Raw genomic sequence first — 10,951 nt, 5'->3', positions numbered from 1 at the left:
ATTAAGTCGCGTCTATTGTCGACAGTGTTTTACAAAACATTTAGAGTCTGTACTGAATCTGATGCATTGTAACTGAGGGGACCCACCTCGGTGGCGTCGTGGTTAGGCCATCGGTCTACAGGCTGGTAGGTACTGGGTTCGGATCCTAGTCGAGGCATGGGATTTTTAATCCAGATACCGACTCTAAACCCTGAGTGAGTTCCCCGCAAGGCTCAATGGGTAGGTGTAAACCACTTGCACCGACCAGTGATCCATAACTGGTTCAACAAAGGCCATGGTTTGTGCTATCCTGTCTGTGGGAAGCGCAAATAAAAGATCCCTTGCTGCTAATCGGAAAGAGTAGTCCATGTAGTGGCGACAGCGGGTTTCCTCTTAAAATCTGTGTGGTCCTTAACCATATGTCTGACGCCATATAACCGTAAATAAAATGTGTTGAGTGCGTCGTTAAATAAAACATTTCTTTCTTTCTTTCTTTCTTTGTAAATGAGGGAAGACTTTATTGTGCAGACATTATCAAGTGCCAGTGTTTGTAATGTGTCCTTACAGCTTGAATAAAACAAAAGAAACAAATCATTTATACTTTTACTAAAATTTTCCATTTACTCATTTGATATAACAAAAATTTACATTTCGTGTTTGACTAACTAAATTTAACGCTCTTACCTTTAGTTAGCCAAAGATGATGTCTTCGGGTATTAAGTGCATAACAGTTGTACAGAATTCGGTGATCAAATTTATTTTATAATTCTGTTTTTAATTAATTATTAATTCGTGTAATTTTGTTGCATTGATTTGTGAAAAAGGTAAATATGCTTATGACGAGTACGTGATAATTAACAATACCGAAGTTGATCTCATCAATAATAAACCCAGTTAAACATGGAAACCAGCAAAACGTCATACATCAAATATAAGAAAATAAATAAAAAATATTGAAGATCTGGTTGTTATTTTTTTACTCTCAATCTCAATTGGTGTTTAAACTAAGATTCAAATGTATTTTAGTTAAAGATCAACAGAGCATGGAAACAGCTTAAGCTTGTGACTGGAAGAGGGATTATAGGATATATTAAATAATAAGCCATTACCTTTTAAATTGAGTTAATTTAATTGTTTTTTGTGTTTTTTTCAAACCAGCAAAATATTTACTATAATAATAATAAAACCAGTTGTAATTAAGATATTTATTTTTATAGTCCCTGTACAGGTAGTTTATATATGAACATTTAAATCGCATAACCAGAAATCGGCTAACCACACGTTTGTGTATAATATGTCAGGAAGGTATTAACGTGCTCGCTTGTGCGCGGTCGGTCTGGGATCGATTCTCATTGGACCGTTCCAGCCCGTACACCACGACTGATATACCAAAGGCTGTGGTATGTGATATCCTGTCTGTGCATATACAAATATCTCGCTATTAATGAAAAAATGTAGCGGGTTTCCTCTCTAAGACTATATGTCATTACCAATAGCCGATGATTAATAAATCAATGTGCTCTAGTTAAACGAAACAAACTTTAACTTTAACAGTGGACACAGACTGACTTTATATATTTTAGTAAGAACTCGTTCCAGCCAGTGTCCCACAACGGTTGTAACAAAGGTTGTGGTATGTACTATCCTGTCTGCGTAATGGTATATATAAAAGATCTCTTGTTGCTAATCGAAAAGAGTAGCCTATGAAGTGGCGACAGCGGGTTTTCTTTTTCAATATCTGTGTGGTCCTCAAACATAATGTCCGACGCCATATAACCTTAAATAAAATGCGTTGAGTGTGTCGTTAAATAAAACATTCCCTTCCTTCTTTCCTTCCTTCCTTCTTTCCTTCATTCCGTCCTATAGTAAGAAAGGGGGAAGCAAAACACCTGAATACATTTTATACACACGATTTATAGCTCGTTTTTCATTCTACCTGTTTATAAATATATAGGCATATTCCAAAGAAAGGTGAGATTTAATTCAAACCATAATAACATCAATAGCAATGAAATAAAAGTAAAGTTTGTTTTATTTAACGACGCCTCTAGAGCACATTGATTTTTATCTTATCATCGGCTAGTGGACGCTTGACCTACATCCCGCTTCCTAGCAATGAAATAAGATACAACGTTAGGGATCTTGTCCAATTGTATCACGATGAAGCTGAGTAAAGTTATTTGTTACATGTATAACTCTTGTTTTAAATTATGCTAAATTTAGCATACTGAGCTCCAGTAGTTTGCAATTCGAATAAACGTATTTTTTGTTTGATCACAATGCCACAAGCGTATGTAATGGTAAATATATAGTTCCGGTTACCAGCAGCCTGTGACGCGTACACATGGCAAAATGACGAAACGAAGCTCAGTAGCGGTTGGATTTCTTTCTCCTTTTTTTTTTCTTTTGTCTTTCTTTTGTCTTTCTATTTTTTTTTTTTTTTTTTTTTTTTTTTTTTGGGGGGGGGGGGTGTTTCGGGTTTTGTTTTGTTTTTGTTGTTGTTTGTTTGTTGTTTTTGTTGGGGTTTTTTTTTGGGGGGGGTTGTTTGTTTTGTTGGGGGTTTTGTTGTTGTTGTTGTATTCAGTATATTTAATACAGACAGACAGACAGACATATTTTATTAAAGTCTCATCCAATATATACACAGTAAAATTCATGAGAAACATTCTTAATAAACAATATAAAGGTCACTAATGATGGAATTGTGAGAGACTAAAAATCACATCAAAAATAAAACATACTGGCGTAATTTACGTAATATAAATATACAATACAGTACACAAGAAACGTTCTTATTAAACAATATAATACACACATCATGGGGACTAATTGGTAACTAATTTACAGCATTTGACATTAGAGCCAGCCACCGGCTATCCTTTAAACAATGTATAATTAAGTGCAGTTCTGAAAATTAACTAGTATTGTTTCACATAACCGCAGATTACAATTAATGTTACATTAAAGGGACATTCCTGAGTTTTCTGCAATTTTAAGATGTTATCGACTAACAGAGACTTTTTAACGACTGTAATTACATATCAAATATATTTTTCAGCATAAAATATTAGTGGCTGTGTATTAAATATATTTCTGATCGTTCTAAAAGTTGTACTACGTTAAATTTCATTTTATTTCCTAAAATATACTTTTTGTCGTACGTACGAAATTATTTGAAGACAAAATCCAGTTTGGACTTCTTACAAATGTTAAGACGACCAGAAACACATTAAATATACAGACACTGATATTTTAAACAAGAACATATATTTAATACGTAAGTTTAATCGTAGAAACATTGTATTAGTCGGAAACATCTTACAATGCAGCAAAGTCAGGAATGTCCCTTTAACATTTTGGATCGAACTTGATGAATGAGCAGGCATCAGCATAGTTTTCACTATGGCTCTAGTGGTGTCGGTAAACAAAATAACTGTTTTAATCATACGGCTATGCCATGATGATACCAAAAAACGTAGCGGGTTTCCTCTAAAACTGTATGTTAGAATTATCAAATGTTTGACATCCAATAGCCAATGATTAATAAATCAATTTGCTCTAGTGGTGTCGTTAAACAAAAACGAACTTTAATTTTGCTTCGTAGTAGAGGTGGCAAGACTGCGTGATGTGCTCTGGAGACTGTGATCCTGTTTGACATTATGTTCTTACACTAATTGTAAACCAGTAAATATATTTTTATTTTATTTTTAAAGGCATATTGTCACAGACCACTGACCTATTTAATGGTTTAACAAAGTATTACCTGAACAAAAATAATTTGATTTGTCCCTAACTAAACTTTATTCAACCATCTTCATAACCACCATACTCCCTTTTTTAATGACGTTTTGTAAAAATAATTGAATTATGGCAATGGTCCATAATTCAAAAACAAAAATTGCTGAGAGGGATGACATGGATTTCACTCCATCATGGTTCAGTTAAGGTGATGCGATAGCTAGATTTGGTTTCCAACAAATAATGTAATTTTTATTTATTATCTATTTTTAGAGAAATAAGGTCCTTAAATCCGTTACAGTATGCCTTTAAGTATGTTAGTGCATATACATGTATATGATTACGGTTAAGCACGGTGTTCCTGGCCGACAAGTCCGCTGCTAATAATGGTTAGTTATTATTGGTTAGTACATTTACCCACCGAGCCGTTGTAACTCACTCTCGCTTGGAGCCTGTATACCGGCCTCCGTTTTGTAGTGGTTAAACCATCGAACTTGAGGCTGACAGGTACTGGGTTCACACCCTCAAAACCTCCCAGCTTTAAGTGTTGTTTTGTTTTGTTTTTTTCTGGGTTTTTTCTTTTCTTCTTCTTCTTCTCGTTGTTCTTTTCTTTCTAAGGTCAGGTCATAGGGCTTTACGTGCACATTCAGAGCAAGCGGTTGTAGCGCACGCCTTTTCTTTTTCTTCTTTTCTCTCATTTTCCATTAACCTTGATTATATATAACTCATATCCAGACAGCCCAGAACAACGTGCTTGAACTGTAATTGGATATAAGCACAAAAATCAGTTAAAATGAAGTGAGGAGCCTGTATTGGGATGTGAACCCAGTACTTAGCAGACTTAGAGATAATGGTTTAGTCACCAAGATCGTGAGACTTGGTCATTAAAGGTATACGCGTGCAGGAGTAGATGTTAAAATACGCATATCAACAACACACAAGGGTTTAAAGACTTCTTACAATGGCGGAGTATCGCAGCCGAGATGATAGCAAAATCTATATTTTCATTCAGGATTTGAATTACGTGTTAGACAATAGAGGGGCCACGTTACGTCAGATCTACCCACTGCCAGGGAGCATTGTTTTGGGTCGGGATTACCTGGCGATTAGCATATAGAGCAGGTTAGAATATTGCGCTCGCTGAAGCAGGACAGAGGGTGTTGTATTTCAGACAGGACACTGTTTCAAGTTAAATTTTTCACGGGGGGTCTAACAAACAATGCGTGCTTGAAGACGTCTGAAAAGCCCGCTCGTCTTTGTTTGTGACAATCGGCGGTGGTTCACAATCGAACTGGGTATCTGCCAAAAACCTGCCGAAATATTAGTATTGTTCATAGGTCCCTTGTCGTTCCGAGTCATCAGACGTAGAGCTCAAGCCAAGTGCTGCTGTGTGCAGTGTGTGTGCTATTTTAAACTGAATACAGGACGATTTAAACATTATACTGGCAAGTTAACGCAGAGACAAAATTGATTCTATAACGGGATAAGGCATTCGTTGTTCATCTGATGCTAGGAAGGCTAAAATTAGAAGGACATCTGGTCGGGTGCAAGGATTTTTTCCGGGATTTCCTCCAAGCATGCAGAGCACCCGCTGAAAACATGAGACGAAAGCGGTGCGCCGTTTAAGACAAGTGAACTAACAAAGCACACTTGTTTAACTGCCATGGATTGTGGTTAACCGAAACAAGAGAAGAACAGAGACACCAAGATCAGGTAATCAGCTTGTGTATTGGTTATGGAAAGAGGTCGACCCGTACCCCTCTATATCAAAGTCTTTAAGACTAACCATAAGCCTAACTGTAAAAGGAAAGAAATGTTTTATTTAACGACGTACTCAACACATTTTATTTACGGTTATATGGCGTGAGCCGTAAAACTAACACTAACCATTGAAAGGGGGTACGAGTCGAACTCATGCCGTTTGTGTTTTTTAAATCCCTAAAACCCGGGTCATCGCAAATAGTTTAATATAGATCTAGGCTCGGACATCTTAGATAAATAGTATAAAATAGGGTAACATGATACAGGTTGGGTTAAAGGGGCTTCATCAAAATTGCATAATAACCAAAATTATTTACTGTTTTTGGTTTTGAAATTTAAAGATTATTAGCTCGAACAACATGCTCATACAGATTATTAAAAAACCGTTTCATTTATTAGTAGAAACTAAAAATGTTGGGGAAATATGTACAGGATTATCGGGGGGGGGGGGGGGGGGGTCGTCCATAATTATTTTACTTTAATAAAAGTTTTATTTAGGGGAAAAAATTGGCAGCTGTTTGAATGGATATCCGATGTAGATTTACTTTTGTCGTCTACATAATTACCTAGAATTCTTGAGAAAGCCACTGTTTACTCCTAGCAACAGCGCATTACAATTTCGATATTTTAGAGTTAATTATGTAAATGTAGGATCAGACTAAAATTAAGTAAAGATTTTGTGAAGGATAGATTGATTTGTAGTTATTTTATCATAAACATATTTTAAGCAAAGTATGGCATTTGCATCTTCATATATATACCGTTGATGAAGCGCGTTACCGACGTTATTATGGGGCTAGTTATATTGGTATATAATACTGTTCATTTGTGCAACTCCACCCTTTCGGCGTTTCATGTGTAAACATCATCTGCGAAAACTGTTTGTGTTGGCTGAAATTAGCATTAGCTAATTGCTGTTTCAATTTCATTTGGGGCAGGATATCATCACTATTTTTTACAGTGATCCATTAGTGGCTGGAACGAGAATCGATAGTAGACCGATCGCGTATCAGGCGAGCGCAGTACCACTTCCCGCCCCCTTGGACGATTTAGTACGAGTCTGCTTTTATATTGTGGCGGTATCTAGCTCAGTAGGTAGAGCACTCGTCTGATATGCTTTCGTCGTGGGATCGAAATACCCTAGTGGACCCGTTCCAATCTGCCCCACGACTGGCCGTACTATGTGATGTCATGTCTATGGGAAAGTCTCTGTTAGTCGATAACATCTTAAAAATTGTAGCAAATTAAGGAATGTATCTTTAAATACTAATAAACATGTTAAACAGGCTGTTCTCTGCTGCCATTGTAAGATGTTTCTGACTAACAGAGCCTTTCTAATGAATGAAATTGCATAATTAATTACATTTTCTTCTTTCGAATATCATCGATATAGTACTTATAGCAGCTAAAATTTATTTTCTTTCCTAATAGACATATATTGTTTCATACACGTGTACGGGATTAGTGGGAAGTACAATTTATTAAGGGATTCTATAGACATTACGATGACCTAAAACACCTTGTATAAACAGACACTGCTAAACACTAAAATTAATTTAATATATTTTAATCGGTCAAATTAAATTACATGGTCAATATAGTTGTTCAACCATTGTATTATAATAGCAGCAAACTTGGGAACTTTATTTAAAAACTTACATGTAATATCAATCTACTTGATAACATTACGATTAAGAATGCAGAAACAAAAAGTAAAGTAAGGATTTAAATCTTACTGATTTATACCGTTTTCATATAAAATTATTCTTAATTTTAATTAATCTTAGCATGCTTATATTATAAAATAGTTCATGTATTATTATATTATAGTATATTATTACATTGTGTTGTATTGTATATTGTATTGTATATTGTATTGTATTGTGTATTGTATTGTATTGTATTGTATTGTGTATTCTATTGTATTCTATTGTATTCTATTGTATCCTATAACTTATCCATGTCATAAACCTATGTGATAATTTAGTTTATTACACACCAGTGTAAGATATTGCTCGTCATAACAATCACTCAATATCTAACTAGTGTAATATTGGCGTGACGTGAGCGTGACGTAGATCACTTGCTGACACATTTCATAGAAAAATAACGTGTAATAGTTCTCGGCATCTGCTTACTTCTGCGTTGTGTCTTGTTTAAAATACTAAACTGTGTTTCAAATACTACACGAGCATGCCTGTCATACCATTTCTATGAAACTCGTGAACAGTAATGGTATCTGACTCGCTTTCGCTCATCAGATACCAAAACTGTTCACTCATCGTGGGATCGAAATACCCTAGTGGACCCGTTCCAGTCTGCCCCACGACTGGCCGTACTATGTGATGTCATGTCTATGGGAAAGTGTATTTAAATGATCCTGTGCCAGGGTTGAAAATTAACATGAAAACCAAGGTCGCCAGCAGGGTCAGTTGATGAAAAATCTTACTAGCTCTTCTAAAATTTAACTAGCCCTCCAATTATCATATTGGAATTTAACTGCACAGCTAAAATTAAAACTAGAGTGTTTTCTTGTTGAATAATAACCGTTTGCGTTAAAGAAAACCGATGAATTGACGTTTAACTTTATAATGAATAAAGTAAAAATTCATATAAAAACATGTTGTCAATAGAGGGTAAAAGATTATGCAGTAGAAACAGACTAAATGTAGAACTGCGCGTGCGTTAGTAAACAAAACTTTGTGGTGATGGAAAAGGGGTGAAATTCCCAGCAAATGATTTCCTCGGGAGTGGCTGTTCTCCTAGATAGACATCTATGGAATCATCCACTGTTTTGCCAAATGCCCATTCGACTCTGCTTTGTGCAGAGATACGGCCCTGATCATGCATTACGGTTATGTCATTCAGATTACCTTGGATGTTCCATCAATTGCCTTAAAACTTGTATCACAAAAAAAGTTAATCTATGCAGTTTGATGGTAATTTGTAAAGAATTTTTGTGTTAATTTACACTGCACTTTTACCATCAATAAAATGTTATTTGAGACGGTATGGATTTAAAACTTAATAAATTAATATGTTTTTATTAGAATTTTGTCTTTATTCATTATGTTGGCGCTGTCAATAGAACATGTTCTGTCTTCTGCTGTCAGATCTGTAGTTCACGCCAACACAAACGCGATGTGTTTTGTCACATTTGATTCAGTATCAGTGTGTTTCACTTTTAACTAGTACCATACTCGCCAGACACTAAAATCGATGGTCGCCCAACGGACTACCTTTGAAAAATTCTTATCGCCCTTAGCCAATAAAGGTCGTCACGGGCTACCGCGCGACTGCTAATTTTCAACCCTGCTGTGCTGTTGATGGGAAAATGTGGCGATTTCCTATCAAATTATGTGTCAAAAAGTATCAAATGTTTGACACCCATTAGCAGATAATCAATAAATCAATGTGTTCTAGTGGTGTTGTTAAATAAAACAAACTTTAACTGTCTTTATAGTATTCCACAATGGACATGACATCGATCATTTATAATTCAAAAATCTTCCGGGAGCAAATACCCTGACTCTTAGATAACTGTCCTTTCCATACAATTACAGACACAGCATATAGTGGTGTGGTGCCTTAGGTTGCGTAAACCTTCTAAATAATACAAAGTGAAAATAAAAATTACAGTTGCGTCACTTTGATCGCAGCGATAACTTTGACGTATATGTCAAGAATGAAGGATCAGATGATAGGAATCTGGCCACTGTGCCTAGAGGGTGTCCCATACGCTTGGGTTCCACTGGTGGTCGCACTAGACCCGTAATGCCTTAACACCTCCACGCCAACCCAATCCACACTTCAGAATTCTCTTCGACGGCTATGTGTTATAACACTACTTAATTGCTATTCTGGTATTTAAAGTTAGTACAGTATTATAGAGAGAACTACTTTATCGACGTCGATATGAGCTTGTAAGTAGATTACAAACAACGCCGCCGGGGAAATATTATAGACTGGGTTTGGATCGTGTTGTAATCCGCAGGTCGTTTTCATTCACATCGCCGTACACTCGCTATGGAAATCAGTCAATTCAGAACCTTTCTTCTGAAAATCCCTTTGATATTGTTTGTGACCTATTCACTTTGCGGTGTCGACAACAGTGGTGCGATTTAAAAAATACAAATACAGTGCACGAACTACATGGTCAATAAAGTTGTTCAACCATTGTATAAAGTTAAGAATAAATGACTTTCCTGATCCAGTGATATACTATTCTAAATTAAAGGGATATCCCTGAGTTTACTGCATTGTAAGATGTTTCCGACTTAGAATTTTTTTTACGATTAAACTTACATATTAAATATATTTTCTTGTTTAGACTATCAGTGTCTGTATATTCAGTGTGCTTCTGGTTGTCTTAATATTTGTAAGAAGCCCAAACTGGATTTTGTCTTCAAATAATTTCGTACGTATAAAAAAAAATATTTTAGGAAATAAAATGAAATTTAACCTAGTAAAAATATTAGAACGATCAGAAACACGTTTAATATATATTATACAGCCACTAATATTTTATGCAGAAAAATATATTTGATATGTAATTACAATCGTTAAAAAGTCTCTGTTAGTCGATAACATCTTAAAAACTGCAGCAAATTAAGGCATGCATCTTTAAATACTAATAAACATGTTAAACAGGCTTCTGATTAACAGAGCCTTTCTAATGAATGAAATTGCATAATTAATTACATTTTCTTCTTTCGAATATCATCGTTATAGTACTTATAGCAGCTAAAATTTATTTTCTTTCCTAATAGACATATATTGTTTCATACACGTGTACGGGATTAGTGGGAAGTACAATTTATTAAGGGATTCTACAGACATTACGATGACCTAAAACACCTTGTATAAACAGACACTGCTAAACACTAAAATTAATTTAATATATTTTAATCGGTCAAATTAAATTCTATTAGTCCGTTACATGTTATAATAGCAGCAAACTTGGGAACTTTATTTAAAAACTTACATGTAATATCAATCTACTTGATAACATTACGATTAAGAATGCAGAAACAAAAAGTAAAGTAAGGATTTAAATCTTACTGATTTATACCGTTTTCATATAAAATTATTCTTAATTTTAATTAATCTTAGCATGCTTATATTATAAAATAGTTCATGTATTATTATATTATAGTATATTATTACATTGTGTTGTATTGTATATTGTATTGTATATGTATATTGTATTGTATATTGTATTGTATTGTATTGTATTGTATTTTATTGTATCCTATAACTTATCCATGTCATAAACCTATGTGATAATTTAGTTTATTACACACCAGTGTAAGATATTGCTCGTCATAACAATCATGCAATATCTAACTAGTATAATATTGGCGTGACGTGAGCGTGACGTAGATCACTTGCTGACACATTTCATAGAAAAATAACGTGTAATAGTTCTCGGCATCTGCTTACTTCTGTGTTGTGTCTTGTTTAAAATACTAAA

At 34.8% G+C, this 10,951-nt stretch overlaps 1 protein-coding gene across 1 annotated transcript in view; it reads left to right on the top strand.

Annotated features, from left to right (window-relative positions):
• Positions 1–5,082: 5,082 nt before the first annotated feature.
• LOC121384723 overlaps positions 5,083–10,951 on the top strand; it is a 28,998-nt gene continuing 23,129 nt past the window's right edge. The window contains exon 1 of the mRNA XM_041515243.1: positions 5,083–5,430. The gene's annotated coding sequence lies outside the window, so the exon portion shown is untranslated. The remainder of the gene's footprint in view (positions 5,431–10,951) is intronic.

Source organism: Gigantopelta aegis, chromosome 10 (genome assembly GCF_016097555.1).
Source record: "Gigantopelta aegis isolate Gae_Host chromosome 10, Gae_host_genome, whole genome shotgun sequence".
In the NCBI taxonomy this organism is placed as follows: Eukaryota; Metazoa; Mollusca; class Gastropoda; order Neomphalida; family Peltospiridae; genus Gigantopelta; species Gigantopelta aegis.
This window is presented reverse-complemented; position numbering and strand designations above follow the sequence as displayed.